The sequence below is a fragment of the Pinus tabuliformis genome, chromosome J, assembly GCF_031772625.1.
Source record: "Pinus tabuliformis cultivar Carrire ecotype Pingquan chromosome J, CPIR1, whole genome shotgun sequence".
NCBI lineage: Eukaryota > Viridiplantae > Streptophyta > Pinopsida > Pinales > Pinaceae > Pinus > Pinus tabuliformis.
This window is the reverse complement of record NC_142295.1, coordinates 1,366,329,244-1,366,352,361: the sequence shown is the minus strand read 5'-3', so window position 1 is coordinate 1,366,352,361 and position 23,118 is coordinate 1,366,329,244.

Here is a 23,118-nt window from a genome sequence, read left to right as displayed (position 1 = left end):
TTCGGATCCTACAAAAACATTCCGATCAGAGGATTCATATACAATTTAGCAATATATATTCCGATCCTATGATTTATAGAGGATTCAGCAGTATATATTCATGTGTAACTATAAATGGTTAGACATTTTTTTTTATAGAATTCATCAATACATAAGTTTATTTCTGACCAGAAATGGCGAGGCTCGTTTAATCCATAAATTATTCACAGAAAATGTATACATGTGCCCTTATGTATAATTGTAAAGTACAACTACATCACCCTAAAATACCCTCACGCAAGAGTGCAACATAACTGTAATTTTACGTACCTAGTTTTATTTAGTTATTCAAATGTAAATGGTTTGGGCATACGAAGTTATGCACTATGAAGTTTAATAAATTATTAGTTTAAAAAGGCTGATCTATTATTCGAAACATGTAAAGTAAGAGAGAAACATTCAGACTATATGATTTAATATATATCCAATGTAACCGAAAAAAATTGGTTTTTTAAATAATTAATCCGTAAAATTATTAGCAGAAATTGTTTATATGTATTGGAGAGTAGAATTACATCCCACTAAATCATGGAGAAAATGACAACACAGAAGAGGGGCAACATAAATATAATATTATGTACCTATATTTGGATATTCACATGTCAATGATTTAGGCATAAAAGGGTACACACCACGTTTTAAAAACTATTAGTTAGAAAAGGTCGATGTATTATTATGTAATATTGAATGTAACATCTATTTCAAAATTACTCAAATCCAACCCTTTGTGGCTAGCAGCTTTGATCATTTTTCGAGGGGAGTTGAATAAGCACAAGTTTTAGTAGTAACTTGTACTTGAGCATGGTAAGGAGTTCGAGCAACATTTATATAGCCAAGGTTATATGTGCATTTTGTGTTGAAGAACATAGTTTTATTTGTTTATGCATGTGTTCGGAATTTTATATAATTATCTCGAATACATATATAAGGCTAATATAAAGGGTTTAATTGAGCTAGGTTTTAAATTTTTTGTACTAAGCTTTATTGAGATTATGGTTAGGTGTTATATCTATGGGACTATTAAACTCTAATTCCTCATAAGCTATGAGGAGGTGATGCATTTATTATGTTAAAGATTGGAATTATAAGGGTGTTCTTCTTACATTTTTTTAATTTCATGTAATGTATATTTGTAGATTAATTGTTTCACTTATGTTGTTTAGAAGAATGAGTACAACTCATAAAAAATTAATCATGATATTTTAGATATATTTAGTACTCTTTACATTAATTAGTTTGTGATAATCATGCTTGCCTTAAGTGAAAGTTCCCTTCTTCATAAAGTGAACAATTTTGGCATAATAGAATACTCTCAACCGACTTGCTATAAAAATTCTACAAATAATAGCTCTAAAAATGCATAACAACATAGTTCTATTTTTTAAACATTAACAAATGCAAAAGAATGGAGACATCGAAGAACTTAAAGAAAGTTGTGCTTGAATATTTGTTGAAGCGCGTATTGATTCATTTTCTTATCAAGAAAGTGCATATTTAAATGAAAGTACTTACATGTTCAAGGATGAATATGTATTTGATTATTTGGATGGCATTTTCTATGTTGAATTCTTAGTGAACCTACATGAATAGTCTCTAAGCATCCTCATTATGTAGGTTTCATGGTTAAGAATTTTTGAGGGTTTGTTAAATATCCAAGCATATGACCATGAATGGATCGAAACCCTTGACTTTTGGTGCAAAGGCATATTGGAAAGTTATGTGCTCAAAATTGTGGCTACAGGTTATGGACCTCTCACAAAAACCTTATAAGTCTTTAAGAATGGACCATGTAGAGTACTAAATGATGAAATATCCATGTGGATAAAGATGGGGATGATGAATGGGTAATTATTTGAAGCAAAAGGGAGATGGTAGCCTAATCCTTATGTGGAGAGATGGGTCTAAGAGGACATAATGCTAGTGTTGAAGGTTTAAATTACCTCAATATAATTTATTGTGAACACCAAGATTGATGAAGGTGAAGGAAGTACTCAATATTAGAAGCTCATATAAGTTATAGACAAATGGTGAAAGAAGGAGATGTGAAAGATTATCACAAGTTAAGGAGTCCTTTATGAGAATACAGAGTACTAAAATGCATCTTGAGTATGGAATGGTGTAGACCATGAGAGAAATATACAGAAGAGTTTTAGCCAACCCTCATATGGAGAGTTAGCAAAGTGTGTAGATGCAAGGAATGAAAGATTCATATTAGTTTAAAGGAATAGTGGAAGAAAACATAATATGACATAGTAAGGAAGTCAATGACATAGGTGAATAGATCTTGGATGAGACAAATAAACCTCAAAATGTTGTACAAGCTACAAAAGTGTAGTTAAGATGAAAACATGTTTGAGTATATGCCTCATTTGTTTCCTAGTTTTGTGGATGTTGATTCCATTGAGAAGAAGGATAATAAAAATGAAAATGATATTAATCTATCCCACATCATGTACCTATTGCTTCTCATTAGCTTAGTGCATGCTATTGTCAATGCACATGTTTCTAGAACGTGTTTTAAATAGTTAAAATATTCCTACAATACACATTATGAACATTGTTAGTGTGACTTTAGGAAGAAGCTATATGGTACCCATAATATTATGTGTTCCCAAGGAATCCATCTTTATAGAATAGCCATGACCCCAAGTGATCCAGGTGGATGTTAGTGGCCACCCACCTATCCCACTTGGACCCCCACAATTGTCCCTTTCAGTTTTTTAGTTTCCTTAATTGTAACACAGTTTACTATTTTTAGCATTTTTTCGAGTCCTGAACTTATGGAGACATTTTGAGGCCCTAAACGATGTCTTTTGGGAAAACTGGGAGCAACATAAGTCCATGGATCGATGTTTCTCTTCCCAAAGTTGTAGTCCTTGGATAGATATTTCTAACGAGCTATGGTGCATGTCAAACAGAGATAGTATGCCAAAGTTATGACCCGGGGAATTTGATGTACCAATTTACCCAAATGGGACCCACAGTTTGGAGTTTCATCTCCTAGGGTTAGGTTTTTGGATGCTTAGGGTTTTCCATTGTTTCTCAACAATATATAGGCCTTTGAGCCTCTTTGTAACACAGTTCAAAGGCATGTAGCCACCACATCTCTTCTGAGAGATAACTTACCATCGCCCTAGCTAGTTTATTTCCATTTCCATTTGTAAGCATATTTTAGTATTTTACAGTAATGAAATGAAGTATTATTTCTTTTGCATCTCTATATGTATGGTTATATTTATAATTTGTTCCGTTCATGTTTAAATCCGGATCAGTGGTACTGGAGGGGTCTACTCTTTCTCTGTTTTTCTTTGCATGTCCCCAACAAGGTCGGGATATAAGGAGTTAGGGCTTGAACTAGTGGAACCTTTGCAAGGCCAACCTCGCAAATCCCAATGGCCTCCCCTAGTGGATGAAAAGAAAGTTGAGGGGGCAGGAGATCCTATCAAAATCTTTCTCGAAGAATCCCTCGAGCGACAAAGGAATGTAATCATGAAAAACTTTGCCTAGATCCTTCAACGGCTATCCAAGGGCAACGCATCGGCTTCCAACAGTTACTCTAGGAATGCCACACCCTTTAAGGTACAAGTTAACTTTGAAATCCCCATATTTGAGGGTGAGTTAGATGCAGATGCCGTAGATAAATGGTTAAATCTGCTAGAAGGGTATTTTTCTATTCAAGATTTTTCCAGTCGAGAAAAGATTATTTTCACTCTTCTGAAAGAAGCCCCTCATGTCAAGGACTAGTGGCAAACCTACTACGAGTAGAAGGATGAAAGTACGAGCTCACTATTTTCATTTGCATGCACTTGGAATTCATTCCGGAATGCCATCAAGGAGCAGTAACACCCTGTCAAAAGCTATGAGGACAAATACATAAAGTGGACCATGGTGCGGCAGGGAAGGGACCAAGATGTGTTGATGTTCACAAACATTTTTCATACCATTCACACATAGTTGGGTATCAAGGACTCTGAGCTGCATTTGGTACTCAAATACCATGGTTGCCTACATAGATACATCCAAGATGAGATGGAGTTCTTGAACATCTCCTCACTCAGCATGGCATACTAATGCACTGTCAAAATCGAGCAGAAGTTTAAACAAAAGAAGCGAGACTTTGGATCTGCGAATATGAAGAACAAAGGACAAAGCCAACGCTGGGTGACCCGAGACAACCCGTCAAAGCCCCAAGAAAATAACAACACCACGAAGTCAAAGAAGGACACATGAAAGTGGTTTGAGTTCCATAAGAGCCCCACTCACAACACAAGTGAGTGTCAAACCAGGTAGTCTCTCGTGGCTGAGTTGAAGGCTTCTGAATCAGATGCATGTACCGACCCTGAGTCAGAACCCAACAAGGGAAATGTCAAAGGGAAGCCAATCATTGATGCAGAGCCCAACACCACTGTTGCCACTACCAAGATACAAAAGAATGAGCTCGAAGATCCAGAGGAGGGAGAAAATATTTTCCACTCACAAATGTGGGTGAAGGGTTCACCACTGCAATTCATTGTCGACAGTGGCAGCCAAAATATCCTCATTTCAACAGAGGTCATGAAGCGGTTGGGCCTACTAACCATACCACATCCATAATCGTACAACATCAGGTGACTTCACAAAGGACGAGATCTCCGAGTTTGCGAGTAGTATCACCTTCCCTACAACATCAAGCCCTTCACAGATGAGGTATTTTGTGATGTTGCACTGCTTGATGTTCGTGATGTACTGTTAGGCCAACCATACTTATGGAGGCGACATGTTGTGTATGAGTCAAGGCCTCGTGATGTTATTATTTCGTTGGGTAATTCATTATACAGGATACAGGAGGTAGCCCCACCTACCGCCACCTCTTTGATCACTGCTAAGAAATGCAACAAACACATCTACGAGACTAGGAAATTCATTTTCTATCTGGTTCTCTCCCAAAGTAAGGGGAAGATCATCACCTCATCCATGACCCCTGCAAAGGGTTCCTCCAGGTAGCAGCAACAACAGATGGATAAGGTCATGAAATAACACAAGAACATCTCCTCCTCACCCACAGGGGTACCGTTGCACTGTGAGGTCAAGCAATTGTCCGATCTGACTTCTGGAGCACCTTTACCCAATGGGCCGATATATCATCGCTCTATTTTGTAAAATGCCAAGTACAAGCAGCGACATGATCAACATTAGGTACCACACAAGTGTCAAGTGGGTGACAATGTCTGGTTGCAATTGTAGAAAGAACACCTTACAAGAGCCCATCAGAGTCTCAGACCACTCCGACATGGTCCTTACAACAGTACCAAGGATGTGGGAAACAATGCTTCAGAGCACATCATTTCCCCATTCCTTCACTTGCACCAAGTGTTCAATGTGGACTGCCATCGACCATGCTTCCCACCATTACTAGACACATCAAAGATTGCAAAACAGCTCACCAGGGACTAAGTTTAGCAAATGGAGGAACTCAACACAATGTGGACCATTGCTTCCTAAGCAGGGAAGAATGATACATGTGGATGTTGCTAGCCACTAGCCTATCCCACTTGGACCCACAAAAATATCTCTTTCAGTTTTTGAGTTTCCTTAATTGTAGCACAATTTACTATTTTTAGCAGTTTTTCTGGTCGTGAACTTCCGGAGCCATTTTGAGGCCCTAAACGACATTTTTTTGGAAACCTGGGAGCAACATGGGTCCAATGACATCACAATTTTGTGAAGGAGTTTTAAAGGAAAAATTTAGAACAAGAGTGTTGTTGCATTAAACAAGATCACACATTGAGTTGGGAAATTCTATGGGAGTGTAACTGCTTGTTCCAAGATTTGAAGAGTTAATTACATTGTATATCCAAGATGTGTGGTAGAAAGATTGGTCCATTAATTGATTTTTGTGTCACTTGAGCCTATTAATGGATTAATAGAGGTATTGCTTCTAGTATTATCACCTAAAGAGAGGTTCATTTATGAATTAGCTTGATTCAATTAATGGATTAAAAATGGTGTCTATTCCAAAATCACCACTAGATATGACCCAATCGCAATACCAAATAACACATGTTATCAAAAATATTATGTAGAAATTCCTTGTAGATTCAAACTGCTAATTATAATTTACTAAAACAAGAGACTTGAATCTAGTCGACTAATCAGCTGAAACAATTAATCGATCGAGAAATCACAAAAAAAATAAGAGAAACAATTCAGTCGACAAATTACACAAGGATTTCCTAGGGAAATCCATAGTTAAAACTCCTGCTATATGTAGATTGCATTAGTTGGAAAGTATGAAAAGATTACAATGATTTGCTCAAGCCCGAGTAGCCTCCGTACTATCTCTATCTATCTCACTAGTCCCTAGACACACCTTGGCCAATACTTAACCAATTTTCTTCTTGCCCAAGTCCCTATTTCCTTGTGTTGTTTCTTGGGAATTAGCCCCTATTAATTAGGTAAATTCCTCAATTGGACTTTCACAATCCATCATAGGCCTTCCTTTGACTGCATTCACCACCTGTACAATTTGAATGATTGTACAACTCATAGAAAATTTCTCTTTAACTCCAATCTCAACTGGGTAACTCTCAAATTAGACATGAATGAGTTATTTATGGTTGAATTATCAGTTAACTAGTTGAGCACATGAAGTAGCACCCCACTATTTGACCTCCTACTAGTTCCTCCATCAGTTGGAACTGGTTTAACTCTTTTTAACTGAGATAAGTTGAATTAATTAATTACAACTCAAAATAAACTCAACTAGGGCTCCTATAAAGTAGGAGACACTCAAGTTAGACCCTCAACTTAAATTAATTGAACCAAATACTTTAAATTAACTTTGTTAACTCATACAAGTTGTCTTATGATGTGGAATTATAATTTTTCTCCTAATTTAATTCAAGGGAAAATTAAATCAACATTTTTGTTGTTTCATTTTCAACACTCGCTCTCAACAAGAAACAGATTATCATATACTCCAATCCTGCCTCTATGGAACTTGAATTTACCTCTTGAAAGTTCCTTAGTCAAGATGCCTGCATCCTATTCCTCTATAGGAATGTACTCAAGCAACATGATTCTCCTCTCTACACAATCTCGTAGATGGTGATACCAGATGTCGATATGCTTGGACTCATCATGAAAAATTGGATTCTTAGAGAGTTTGATACACCTCTTATTGTCATAGTAAATCATTGTAGGATCCATCTGTTAACCAAATAACCCAACAAGGATCTTCCTCATATAGATAGCCTCACAAGTTGCTTGACTAGTAGCTATGTACTTCGCTTCTCCTGAACTAGGTTCAATTAATCTTTACTTCTCATTGTACCAAGAAATTATTGTTGACACAATATTGAAGGTTCCTCCTGATGTTCTCTTCCTATTTGATGGAATCCCTGCCAATCTGCATCTGTGAAGGCTCGCAACTTCACTCCCACTCTCTGTTTGTACCAAACACCAAACTGAGTTGTGACTCTAAGGTATCTCAACACATGTTTATTTGTCTTCCAATACAGTTTGGTTGGCTTTACCATTGCTTGACTAAGCTGGTTAACTACAAAACATGTCTTGTCAGGTTTTCTCCATGTAAGTAAGTGAACCCACAAGCTACCTGTAAATAGTAGCCTCTACCACTTCACGTGAAGTAGAATCTTCCTTCCTCCAATTCCTTGATAGAGGAGTTTCCATGGGTTTGTTGTTCCCCATCTCCTTGCCATACATCCATACTAAAGAAATAATGAATGAGCCCCAAGTCCTTTATCTCAAATTCTCTTACAAGGTCCTCCTTACAAGATTTGACCAGCTTCTCATCACCTGTTCGAAATAAATCATCCACATATAATAATATAATCAATAATTTAACTTCAACTAGAATATGGTAAAGGTTTGCATATTCTTTAGTTTTGGTGAAGCCCAACTTGGTGAAACAATTTTCATTCCTTGTGTACCAAGCACAGGGTGCTTGTTCCAATTCATATAGCACTCACTTGAGTATGTACACATGTGACTCTCTATTGGAGGTCTCAAATCCTTCCAGATGCTCAATCCACACCTCTTCATCTCTCACTCCATTGAGAAATGTTGCCTTCACATCCATTTGATACATCTTCCATCCCATCTATGCTAAAAGTACTAAAATAGATTTGATTGAAGAGTACCTTGCTACTAGAGAAATGGTCTCCTCGTAATCAATTCCCTCCACCTAAGAGAACCCCTTGGCCACAAATATGGCCTTGTTTTTCTCAACACCCCCATATGCTCATTGCTTCACCTTTTAGATCCACCTAAAAGCTACCACAGATGTGTTCTCTAGCCTTGGGACAATGTCCCAAGCATTGTTCCTGATAATGGATTCATACTCCATTTCCATGGAAATAACCCACACTAGTTGTTGCACTACTTCCTCAAATGAGGAAGGCTCAATCTCTACACTCACTCATTAGAGACATGTAGCTAGTGTACTGATATGGTGACATTCTCTACCTGCAGTCTCATGTGGGTGCTCCCACATTCTCTCTAGCATCATGCATCTATATGTCATCTTCTGTGATGTGCTTCGTTCCATCTTTGGATGTCTTTGCATGAGTGGGTGCTTCCACTCTCTTTTCCTTTGCTTGTGGTTGCTCCACAACATCCCGAGATTTTTCCTTTGAAGCTAAAATCTCCACATCTGCATGTAACTAAAGCTCCCTCTCAAGGGAACATCTCATGGCCTTCTCTTCATCAATCTTAAAATATCTATGAACAACTTCCATCATGTGAGATGGAAGGTAAATTCGATAGTTGTGAGGTGTATCAGTGACCCCACAAATATGTCCAACTCAGCTATTGACTCTAGCTTTTTCTTACATCCTTGGTAACATGACAGTAAATTGATGAACCAAAGATTCTAAAGTGCGCCACATCTTGTTTCTTACTTGAAAAATCTTACTATGATGTACTCATCCTGATAATCCAATGAGGACTCCTATTCTACACATACCGTTGCGTTGCATGCTTCAACACACAAATGCAATGGTAGTCCCTCATCATGTAACATCACTCGTGCATATCCCATAATAATTTTGGTTCTTCCTTTTATCAACCCCATTCTGCTATGGCTAATGGCGTGCCATTAACTCCCATCGAATTCCTTCTGATGCACAAAAGTTCTTGAACTCATTTGACACATATTCTCCACCGTTATCACTCCTGAGAGCCTTCACTTTCCTACTAGTGTCCTTCTCAACAAGTGCTTTAATTCATAAAATTTAGAGAGTGTCTCATCTTTCTTCTACATGAATAAAATTCATCACTTACATGAGAAATCATCTACAAATATCACACAATACTTGTGATTTGTCGTGAATGTTGTCAAGAACTGTCCACACACATCTGAGTGAACTCTTTTAAGGATCACTTGCGCTCAACTATCCTTATCAGGAAGGTGTCTTTGCTGTACTTCCCCAATGTACAGCCTTTGCATGTATCTCGATGCTCTAGTGTACCTTTGCAAAGTCCCATAGAAATCTATTGCATGATCTTCAAGACTCCATGGTGCGAATGGTCCAATCTTCTATGTCATAATTCATCGATGTCTCGGCTCTGCACTTTCTCTTGTTTTTTGCTTATTGCTACACAATATTCTCCATCCAATTTTTAGAGGTTATTCACACAAACCCCGATCTGCTTAACTTTTCCTATGGCTATTTGACAAAACAAATCCTTTCCTTTGCCAAATATCACATCATAGCCACTATCTTCCAACATAGAAACTAAAACTAAATTCTTCTTCAGAGCCAGAACATACATGGCCTATTTTGATGTGAGAGGAGAATTAGACTCCCTCTGAAAAGTAACAGTACCAATACGAGTTGCACTATACCTTCCATCATCTCCCATCTCAATGTGCATATGGAGGTCTTTCTCCTCTAAGTCACTGAAAAATTCTTTGTTTCCCGTCATATGAAATGAGGCTCCACTATCTAGCTACCACACACTACCCATCAACAATGTCACCATGCATGAAATGAGGGTGAAATCCAACTCGAATTGTGAAGCGAGAGCTTCACCTGCTCCTCCTCTTTAGAGCTTCTTGCCATCTTACCTATGTGCAAACTTCATGGCATAATGTCCCAGCTCACGACAATGAAAACATTTAATCTTCAAGAAGTCCTTCTTCTTTCCGCCCTGACTAGAATCCCCTATGGATTGGGATTTCTTACCTTTCCCTTTCTTTCCTTTCTAGCCAAGGAACATTTCTCCTCATCATCATGATTGGGTGAGGTTCCATATCTGGAGTTTCACCTTATCCCTTCTTGCACCAAGTCGGAACACAACCGCTCCCACTTTGGTAGATGCTCCATCCTACTTAATAAATCTTGGTAATTGTGCGAGCTCTTAGCAAAGCCTAGAAGTGTTAGGATGATTTGATCATCTTCAGGAATAGTAATACCAATGCTCCCAAGCTCATCCCGACATTGGGTGAACTTGCTCAAGTACTTTGGTATTGTGTCACCCTTCTCCATTTTGATTTGCCAAAGCTTCTCCTTTAGTGCCAGCTTTCTATGGTCACTATTGTTGTGAAAAAATTCTATCAAGGCTTGCCACATTACATATGGTGTATCCTTCCGGGGGAGGTTCGAGACAATATGGTCTCAAACACCTTCTAGTATGATCCTCCTCGCCTTTGCAACACAATTCTTCCACTTTGTCAGATCTTGAGCATCTATTGTTGGAGGCTTAGGAATAACATTATCTATGAATTATTTCAGCCCATTATCTTCCAACTTTGCCTCCATCCTTTCCTTCTAGGAAATATAATTCAAACCACCATCAAGGGAATATTCGAGTCTCAATATGTTATGAAACCAACTCAAAAAAGATAGAAAAGATAGATCAACGCCTTAGAATTCAGCCTCTTCGAGGGGGAAACCTCCTTTACATTACATAAATGAACAATTCTTGGATGATACAAATGACAAAACCTCCTTTCTATATATAGGAGTCTAAGGAGTCACAATATAAGCCAGCCGACCTAACAATAATAATATAAAGCCACAAAAATAACAATAGAGGGATTCTATGGGGCACAATAATAACAATATGGGGATAATAGGGTCACACCAATATTAATAAGGGGTACAACTACAATAGCAATGGGGTAATCACTAGTATTATAGGGACCCAACATGCCCCTCTCCTTCAAAAAAGTGTTGTCCTCAACGCTTGAGAAGTTCTGGATACTTCTGTATAAAATTCTCATCCTCCCATGTGGAATCTTCAGTGGATAAGTTCTTCCACTTGTTAAGATACTCCGAAATTGATCGATTTCGTAGCTGTCCAGTTCTTGTTTCTGTGACTGCTTCCGGTTCCAATATAATATTTCCTTCCTTGTCAAGTTCTGGCAATATTGTTTGAACTGTGAGCTTGTCACCTATAACCTTCTTTAAACACGAAACATGGAAAACTGGGTGCAATCGAGAAGCTGCAGGAAGCTCCAATTTGTATGCCATAGTACCAATCTTTTGCAACACCTTGTATGGACCATAATACTTTGGTGATAATTTATTATCCTTCTTAGCTTGCTTGAGGGACATTTGCTTATATGGTTGTAGCCGTAGGAATACCCAATCACCTACATCAAAACTTCTTTCGCTACGATGTTGATCTTCCTGTTGTTTCATTCTATTCTGTGCCAACACGAGGTTATCCTTTAAGAGTTGGAGGACTTGTTGTTGATGTTCAATGTGATGTTCCACTGCTTGAACCTTAGAATTTTCTCTTAAATATGATGTGATGGATGGTGGCTGATACCCATAAAGTGCCATAAATGGGGTCATTTTTGTTGCTGTATGGAAGGAAGTGTTATACCACCATTCAGCCAGAGGCAACCATTTGACCCATTGTGTCTGTTTATCAGATACAAAGCAATGAAGATATCCTTCCAAACATTTGTTTACTATCTCAGTTCACCCATCAGATTGAGGATGATAAGATGAGCTATGAGCTAACTAAGTACCAAGACAAGAAAATAATTCTGTCCAAAAATTCCAGTGAAAACGGGATCTCTGTCACTTGCAATAATCTTTGGGTTTCCATGTAGCTTTTGAATTGTTTCCATAAATGCAGTAGAAACTGTACTGGCTTTAAATGGATTTGATAATGCACAAAAGTGTGCATACCTGGTAAGTCTGTCAACTACCACCATGATGACACTCTTTCTCTCAGACTTGGGTAAACCTGTGATAAAATCCATTGAAACCTCCTCCCAACGTTGGCTTGCAATGGATAAAGGTTGTAATAGACCCGAAGTCTTAATTGTTTCAAATTTATTTTGTTGGCAAACCAAACATTCCGCTACAAACTTTTGAATATCTGATTTAAGGCCATCCCAAAAAAATTCCTTCTTAACCCTGTGGTAAGTTTTTAAAAATTCCGAGTGCCCTCCTAAGGGAGAAGTGTGCAATTCCATAAGAATATTTTGTTTTAGCTGGGAATTCTTACAGAGGTATAAGCGATCTTTGTACCATAACGAATCATTTTGCCAGCTAAATGTATCAGACATACTGGAATCTTGTTGTAACTTTCGAATAAGTGCCCACACTTCTTCGTCATTCTTCCATTCCTCCCTTGCTTCGTTTATCCAATTTGGTTGGATAATAGAAATGGCGCACAACAATGCTTCCACATCCTCATCCTTTCTTGAGAGTGCATCTGCCACCACATTTTGCTTCCCTTTTTTGTAGATGATTTCAAAGTCATAACCCAACATCTTTGTGACCCACTTTTGTTGCTCTTCAGAGGATAATCTTTGTTCTAAAAAGTATTGAAGGCTATCATGATCCGTTTTTACCTTGAAGTGTCTTCCCATTAGGTAGGGTCGCCATTTCTTAAGTGCATGGAGTATTACCAACATTTCCTTCTCATAAATAGCTTTGTGTAAAAACTTTTCCTTGATTGGACGACTTTCAAAAGCAATGGGTCTTTCATCTTACATTAAAATAGCACCAATTCCATTTCCTGAAGCATCACATTCCACAATAAAGGTTTTTGTGAAGTCGGTGTAGCTAAGACCGGTGCTTGGCACATTGCCTCTTTAAGATGCTTGAATGCCTTTGTTGCTTATGGAGTCCATGAAAATGCATCTTTCTTCAATAATGTTGTTAGAGGTGCTGCTATTCTCCCATAATTCTTAACAAACTTGAGATAATACCCTGTCAACCCGAGAAATCCACGCAGATGCTTTATGGATGTGGGAATTTTCCATTCCTTAATGGCTTTAATTTTGCTAGGGTCTACCTTAACTCCTTCATGAGATACAATATGACCTAGATATTCCACCTCTTGTACAACAAAGAAACATTTGGATCTTTTTGCATATAATTGTTTCTCCTCCAATAGTTGTAGCACCCTGTCAACATGTTCAACATGATCCTTCGAAGACTTACTGTAGATTAGTATATCATCAAAAAATACGAGCACAAATTTTCTAAGGAAAGGAAGTTGAATTAAGGGGTATTGCACGGAAACCGGGAAAGATAATCAACTCTGATACCAAATGTTATGAAACCAGCTCAATAAAGATAGAAAAGATAGATCAACGCCTTAAATGTTCGCTAGATGTGTCCACAGTGGAATCATTTATTTCTCTAGATCTCCAAAAAGTCTTGGACAATCATTCCAAGGTATTTGAGACTCCCAAAGGTCTCCCACCTATTCGTGATCATGATCATGCTATTCATCTCATTCCAGGAAGTGTTCCTCCAAACATCAGGTCGTACAGACATCCCTATGCCCAAAAGAGTGAAATTGAATGTATGGTTGCAGAAATGCTAGAGGCTGGTATAATTCAACCAAGTCAAAGTTCTTTGTCTACTCTAGTCGCATTGGTGCACAAGAAGGATGGATCATGGCGCATGTGTCTGGATTATAGGGAGCTCAACAAGCTCACTATTAAAGATAAGTTTCCCATTCCTGTCATTGATGAATTACTGGATGAATTGCATGGATCAATTTACTTCACCGAGTTGGATCTTCGTTCAGGATATCATCAAATCAGAATGAAGATTGAAGACATTCCGAAAACAACATTTAGAACTCATGAGGGTCATTATGAATTTTTGGTCATGCCTTTTGGCCTCAACATTATTACCTTTTTCTTCTTGATTTGTCCTTCTATCTTGATGGTTTGAGGAGTGGTAATTATCGCCAATGCATTACAAGATATGGTCGGATTCATTTCTTCTTTATCTAGGCTTTGTTCCTAGAGTATATCCTCTTCTTTTGACCTTTCTTGCTCATTTTCTTCTTCCTCTTCACAATCTATGTAGAATAATTTCTTCTCAGCCCACTTATGACCTTTAGTGTATTTGCTATCACAACTGTAACAAAGCCCTTTTGCTCTTTTTTCTTCCAATTGTTGTGGTGTCAACCTTATAGGTTGTGGAAGACTAGTGGCAACAACACTTCTGTCTTTATAGTTGTGAGTGGTATGCTTCCTGGTTGCCATAATTTTGCTTTCCATTTTTCTTGCTAACCTGAATGCCTTCTCTAATGAATCATGTTCCCAAAGGCGAACGTCATGTTGGATATTATCCTTTAAAGACCCTATGAACACATCAATCCTATGCTCCTCTGGAATATCTTTTACCCTTATGTTCAATTTTTGGAACTCCTCAATGTGCTCCATTATTGAACCCTTTTGTTTGAGACTTATCAATTGGCTAAAAAAAGTGTTGCTTTTTGTATTCTCATAATGTGCTATCAATTCTTTCGTAAAAATTGCCCAAGTGATAAATTGTTTACAAGAGCAAAGCCATTGATACCATACAAACTGATTTGGTTCCAAATATAAAGTTGCAATACGTACCTTTTGTGTGTTTTTCACATTATTGAGATTGAAAAATTGCTCCATCTGTAATATCCATGTTGCGGGATCCTTCCCATCAAACTTCCTCATACCGATTTTTGGAATATGGTGGGTCTTTGATCCAACATTAAAGTCTATGGAATCATGATTAACATTTCTTTTGTTCTCATCATGAGTTTCCTTTACTACCCTTTCACCATTAGTGACCCTTTCTTGTAGCAACTTATTCATATTTATCTTCAATTCTTCCATGTCTGTCTTCAAATCTATCTTCAAATCATCCATCTTAGCTTCCACGTCATTCATCTTAGCTTCTACACCTTTCTTTAAACAATCCATCTTAGCTTCTACACCTTTCTTTAAACCATCCATCTTAGATTCTGTTCCTTTTTGTGCAAGGGACAGTTGTTGCACTTGGTCTTGTAATTTTGATATATCATGTTGCATTTCTTCTTCTTCTTCATGAGTCATGCTAGAGCTTTCAGGTTCCTTACTAGGTGTTTGCATTTTCTTTCCTCGGGGCATCAGTTACCGATAATAATTCTCTACTATGCCCTTTGAATTCCTTCAAAATAAATTTTCAAACCAAGCTTAAGCAAAAATTCAAGAAAATCTATACACTTTTTTTCACTTTGTAGGAGCTCGATATTGCCTCTGATGTATCTCTATACTTTCTAATCATCTAGATCTAAATTTGTGACCTGCAGTAGCCCTCTGTGTCCTCTTTCCAATGCCACAAGTCTGACCCAAATTGGATTCTCCAAGGAAGAGTTATGCGAAATCTCCCACAGTGACTTGATTATAGACTAGTTCAGTAGAGGGAACTTGTACGACATGCCACGAGTCACTGTTTCGACCTTTGGATCTGAAAAATGCATACAAGAAACTACAGTCCGTCCTCTTTCTGTACCTTCTTACGAAATTTCAATCCGACCAGAGAGAAAGTTATGACGCTTTTCCCTAGGTCACCTGTTTGGAATGTAATTCAGGAGTCTGCAAAAAGACCAACTTCCTCAGATCATATCTCCGTAAATATAGCGCGAACAGCTCTGAAATTCGGACCCGAGGTTCAGCGCGATTTCTTCTCAAATGGGTTCTTTTTTGCAACTTCTGAAGCGTCGCAGAAAAAAAGTTATAGCGAAAATGCCACGATGACCTGTTTGGAGCAGTGAAATCCTAGAATCCAAAGCTCTGATACCAAATGTTATGAAACCAGCTCAAAAAAGATAGAAAAGATAGATCAACGCCTTAGAATTTAGCCTCTTCGAGGGGCAACCTCCTTTACATTACATAAATGAACAATTCTTGGATGATACAAATGAAAAAACCTCCTTTCTATATATAGGAGTCTAAGGAGTCAAAATATAACCCAACTGACCTAACAATAATAATATAAAGCCACAAAAATAAAAATAGAGGGATTCGATGGGGCACAATAATAACAATATGGGGATAATAGGGGCACAACAATATTAATAAGGGGTACAACTACAATAGTAATGGGGTAATCACTAGTATTATAGGGACCCAACACAATACGTAGAATGCCATCGTGCTGTCTCTCATGAATGATCCTGCAAATTTGATTTCACCTACAAAGACAAACTTATATTCTTCTCTTCTACTATGATTTCGACTCTGATACCATGTAGAAATTCCTTGTAGGTTCAATCTGCTGATTGTAATTTAGTAAAATAATAGACTTGAATCTACTCTACTCATCAACGAAAATAATTAATTCATCGAGAAATCATGAAGCATATAAGAGAAAGAATTCAATTGAAACATTACACTTAATTTCCTAGGGAAAGCGACAGTTAAAAGCCCCTGCTATTTGTATATTTCATTAGTTAGAAAATATGAGAAGATTACAATGCTTTTCTTAAGCCCAAGCAACCTTTGCACTATACCTATTTGTCTCACTACTTCCTAGACAAGCCTTGGCCAATACTTAACCAATTTTCTTGTAGCCCAAGTCCCTATTTCCTTGCATTGTTTCCTTGGGAATTAGCCCTTATTAATTAGGGAAATTCCTCAATTGGAATTTCACAATCCATCATAGGCCTTCCTCTAACTACATGCACCACATGTACAATTGGGATGATTATACAGCTCGGTAACTCTCACATTTAACATGCATGAGTTATTTATGTTTGAATTACTAGTTGAGCACATAAAGCAACACCCCATTGTGTGATGTCCTAGTAGTTTGTCCATCACTTGGAACTATTTTAACTACTTTTAACTCACTTAAACTAAATTAATTAATTACAACTCAAGAAAAACTCAACGAGGGCTGCTATAAAGTAGGAGACACTCTACATGGGTCAACTTATACTCTCAACCCTAATTAACTGAACCAACTAAGTCAAATTAACTTAGCAAACTCATACAAGTTATCTTGTAATGTGAAATTACAATTTTTCTCCCAATTTAATTCAAGGTAAAATTAAATCAGAATTTTTCTTGTTGCATTTTCAACACATTAAAAAGTTAGCAAAGGGAAAACAGCATACTCTAGCAGTATAGTACACCATTAAAAATTTAAAGGAAACCTTCAAAATTATTACCCCATTGTACAAAGATATAATGTGGAAATGGATAAATCCCTTATGAAAAAGGTAAATTTACATCTTTCTTAGCTTTACCAAGACTCTAGTGAATTACCCCTATAACTTATTCCTACTATATGAGTAATTTAGCACCATGACAATGGTACATTATGACTTTTGCATGATAGATATATAGAACATACACGATTTTCAAGCATTATCTATACTAGAAAAGAGTTTCAAGAATAATATTTTTTCTAATGGATTTAATCCTAATGGAATATCGGATCTAATAAAAATCAAGAAAAAAATGGTCCTTATAATGATGTCTATCATTTTCTATCGTGATATTAAAATTTAACAAATTTAAGAATATTAATTTGAAACTCACAAACCCATCAACGTTGATTTAGAAACCATTATAATATATAATAGAAAAAATTAAGTGAAATTTCTTATTTTATGAGTAAAACATAAAACATCCTTCTTGAACTTTGACGGGAAGAATCTCTCTTGTGGTCTAGGAGCATACACAAACATTGAAAGAGTAAAAAAAATTGAGCCATTGCTAACATAGATTGGAGTCAACCTTGAAAAAGAGGTGGATGCTTGTAACGAAGGAAAACTTCCGAGGGATTCATTAAGTTCACTAGAATTTGACATAGTCTATTAAAAATAATAAAGGACACAACTAGGGTGATCTAAGAGGCTACGGACCAATGAGAAGGAGTGAAATATGCCACCATTCTTTTAAATTCATTCCAATGATTTCCATTAAATATGCTTGAAGATGAACTCCATAAATGTCTACACGTTTTCCTTTGGATATTGTGTGATGATTAGTTGGTACCTTAGTTTATGTGTGTTTGTGCATGGATTTTTAGACAACTAACAATTTGTAATGAGTATCCGTTCCACTGCATGCAAAGGAAAAATTCAAGAAAATATATTTTCTTATATGCATTAATATAATCCCATTAGGTGTAGGAAGTCATGATTGAGTTAGAGCAAGATGTTAGTATTCGCATGAAAATGTCATGGAAGTGTATGAGATTGTTGGAACTGGTCCACTTGTTGATTAATCTATAATTGGTAACGCAATCAAGGACTTGCTTTACTGTTAGAATGGGAAAAATCGATGTCAATCTCGAGAATATCAATATTTTTACAAATTTTGAGGTGATTGAGGTAACTAATTTTACAAAAATTTACAATCGATGTCAATCTCGAGAATATCAATATTTTTACAAATTTTGAGGTGATTGAGGTAACTAATTTTACAAAAATTTACCATATGTTTTTTGGGAATTGATTAAGCATTTGATGACAATATTGTTCTAATTCTAAAAAAATTGTGAGGGGGTGGAAACACTTAATCTAACAAAAATTAAGAGGGCCATTAAGAAAGTGGAAGAAGATATTGATGAGCCTATATTGAAATATTTATATAGGGTTATTAAGAAATTGGATATATAACCTTATTAGTCCCTTCCTTCCAGTGCGGGGACTATAACTATCCATGTGTATTGACCAAACATTAAATTGTTTTGACCAAATACTGTATTCCCATTTTAACCAATGTTTTGTGTTTAAACAAAAATGTTAGAACGAACAAATTTTATCAAAAGTTTTACTTTGGACCTTATTGCAGGAAAAAGAGTATGATATTATTAAAACATGGATAATTATTTTAAAATTCCACTATTTAATGCTAGGTTGTAGTTAGCATTACTTGAAAAACATTTAATATTTTCTTTCCACTTCAATCAAGACCACCACATTATGTATATCATGCAGTTCACGACGTCATATAAACTACAGTCCACAAGCCACAGCATCACATATCACATATCCACGGCGTGGTGGAAAGTTGCATGTCCCTTCCTTATTTGAAATAAGTGAAATCGCTTCCCATCATTACAGCAAAGAAACTTGAGAAGTCAGTGCTTTGTCCTTTGATTTATGCAGCTGAGGCACCAGGAAGAGAGCGAATGCATCAAACACTTATGTTGGATCGTCGCCCAAAATTTAGGTATAACACCGACTATTACAGGAGTGAATACATGAAACACTTATGTTGGACCATTGCCCAAAATTCAAGTATAACGCCGGCTATTCCAAGCACCAGACAAATTTCAGGTCTAAGGCCTCTTATTCCAATTCTGCTAATTGAATCGAGAAGGGAAAAAACAAGTGGGTAAGCTTAGTATTTATTATCGAATACAAAATATACGTTTTCTCCCTAAATTGTACCAGCTATACATTTAAATTTCTGAATATTCCCGTGTACATTTCTGAATTAGTCTATGCATTTTCTGGCATTTTTTCCCTCAAGTTCTGCTGCAATGTTACTTACCGTGAGGTGTAGAGCCCTGAAATATTTTTTGGGGAGCATAAACGGAGACAAAGCTATAATATTACATGTAGCCAGTCAGAATTGTGGCTTTTCTTCACCGATTCATGTCCAACATCTCTAATTTCTAACCCTACAATATTTTTATTTATGAAAGATGAATACCTGTAATTTCTAACCCTACAGTGGCCAAAGGCAGATCTTCACGAAGCGGAGACTGAGTCTCCAACAGCTGAGAGAATTTATGTCTTTGATGCAGAACGAGGAGAACAAGTTTTCCTTTTGGTACTAGTTTTCGATGAGTAGGATTGATTCGGTAGGATATGAACCTGTAATCCTGGATCTAGCATTACATCCAAGCTAGAGAGCCTATGACGAAGGCGACACCATTGAAATAAAGGCATCCTTGTTGTTTGTCCAAGAACATTTGCAATTACTTGAAGAATTACATGAAAACCACAACCACGTGGACTGCATGCAAAAGTTTCTGGAGTTGTTGTTTATTCCAATGTCGTGGCCTTTTTTCAGAATCAACTGTTGAATGTCAATATTATTATATATTTATTATTTATTTGTATTAATATATATTTTCAATTCATCTGGTAAAGTGTTTTGAAAATAAAAAAATTAAGACTTTATTCAAATCTTAATGAAGAAAGCAATCTACGATAGAATTCTCCATCTTAATGAAGAAAGCAATCTACGATAGAATTCTCCACTTTAGTGTTTAAGAGAATTGTATATCTAAACCCTTTGAGACAACGGGATATCTAAACCCTTTGAGAGAGAATGAAGTTGGACCATCCAAAATGATCTAAACCTTGTCAATGAGGAAATAAGAAACATACAGAGGAGAAAAATAACCCTTAGTGGTTCTCCCTAGTTCATTAACAAAGAACAAGATCATCACCTCGAAAATAGGCAAGGAAATATAGGATGGTAGAGGGGCTGCACCGAAGACACTTCTCAATACACCATTGCTTCCCTACATATCTCAATAGATATTAATCATGATGCAACAAAGGGATGTTCCGATCCTGACAAAATAGGATCGAACTGGTGTAGGAAGCAACTCAAGTGTGGGGGTTCGTGTCCAATGAGAAAGATTTGACTAGGGCATCCAAAATCCAACAGCACCTCAAAACAACAGCCTGAAGATTCCCCTGGGCAACAAGGTTTGAGGCACATTTCCTCATAGTTGAGGAGGATTGCATTGTATACTTTAGTTTTTCCTACAGATGAAGCCCACACAATCTATGATTGAAGGATGGGTAATAAAATCATTGGAGATCTTCACTACATAGAGTTGAGGAGGACAACGATCAGAAATAATGCATGCAGTAGCATACAAAGTGGATATTTTACCAACAACAACATTTTCAATTTCTTTGCATGAGGGAATTCCAAATAGAAAAATCAAAATTACACAATTTCTGCAGAGGCAGAGATGTCAGCCTAGCTCTGAATTAAAATCAGTTGCAGCAGAGAATAAAAACGGGAATATAATCCAACCTAACATTGAATTAAAGTCGATTGTAGCAGAGTATTAAAATGGGAATATCATCCAAGCGTACTTCCTGAGTGATTTTGAATTAAAATCAGTAGAGAGTATAAAACTATGTTGGAATATAATCCAAGCGTTCGTCCTAACTAATTTTGAGTTAAAATCAGTTACAACAGAGTATGAAAACACTTGCGAGAATATTCCAAGTTTTCCAACTAACTTTATTTTTAAATCGAGTATCAACGTATTTTAGTTTAAACATATTCTAAGACGGATGCAAAACATCAATGTCAAAGTGTTTTTGACTTACGCGGCAGTTTTGAAGTAGTCCTTAATTCATATTGCGGAGCCTCAAGTAAATGACACTAATTCATGCGTCTTCCTTTATGGGATACACAGGAACCTTTAAGTGTAAATAAGTTTTGTAATCGAACATGAGACATAGATATTTGAATACCTTAACAGATTGAAATCATGTGATTCTACTCATGAGAAATTTGATTTACAATCATCCGGGCCAGTCTGTATACATCCTGATCCATGATGTTGGAATATTGAAAATATTGTTGTCACAGTGATATTGATTGTGTTGTAATGTGCACATATGTTGTGCATGCATTATATCCTTTCTTCAAATATAGTCTAATTTCAATATTTTGTTGCTTTGACAACAAAAACTCAGTAATTTTAATGTCTTTGTCTTTTTTAAGCACGGTTGAAGAATGTGTTTTATTTTTAAATGTTGTTGATTGAAGAAAATTGTCTTTGTGTTTTCATTGTGAAATTCATTTTGTACACTTATTATTGTTTAAGTTTTTGTGATATTTTCACCGGTTTAAATGGATGCTTCCCCTAAAGACACTTTTACCATGTTTAAATTTCTTTCCTTCAATATAGTCCATTCCAATTTTCATTGGAAATTTGATTTGGCTTTTCCATCTATCTTTTTTGTGAGCTGGCTTGAATATGCATGTAGGATATTTGAGTCGCTGGGATGGTCTATTATTCCCCTTACTACTTTTTTATTAGTGCATCTTGTCAATAGTGCCCTTTATACTTTTTTATCATTATATGTTGTCAATGGTACCTTTGTATTCTTTTTGACCACTACATGTCTAAGATAGTTGAGTCTCCCTCAAAGATTTTGCATTGTACTATTGAATTCAATATCATGCTATTGCATTGAACTCTAAAAATTTTTGGCACTTAAATTGGTTAGTTATGGTTGTAATATGTTTTCACATGGAATTATTTATGTTGTTCTTGGACATGAGAATATGTATCTTGCCAGAAGCCCAATGAAGTTATAAATGATTTGTAATGGTGCAACTGCCTATTTTCCTTTTGGAATCAAGTGAGATGGCTAAATTTTCAAATACAAAGTATGTGGATCACAAAAAAAAAATCTTGAAATTATGTGAGTGGCAAAAGTTAATCTTTGCAATAGAATTCATTGGAAAGCCTTAAATGAGTACACTGGTCCTACTTTTGAACACTTAGGAGTGCACCTAAGAATAATCTATAGTGTGTTGGATTCACCAATTTAATATTTTAGTTTTCTTTGTCATCAGCTTCCTTGGAAGTTAGGCCAGCTTTCCATAGTGAGACAAAGTTAGAATAATTTCACATTCATTCTCAGTGGTAGTTGCCCCTGTACCTACCTTCTCTCTATCTTTGAATACGGAGTATAGTAGGTATATCTCCTGTCAAACTTCTTGATTCTCCTATCAGACCGGCAGGGACTACCACTACATGTAGTCCTTGTTAATACAGTGGGAAAGAGATTGATGAGGCCATACAAGAATACTATATAACCTTATTTTAAGGCATATGAAAG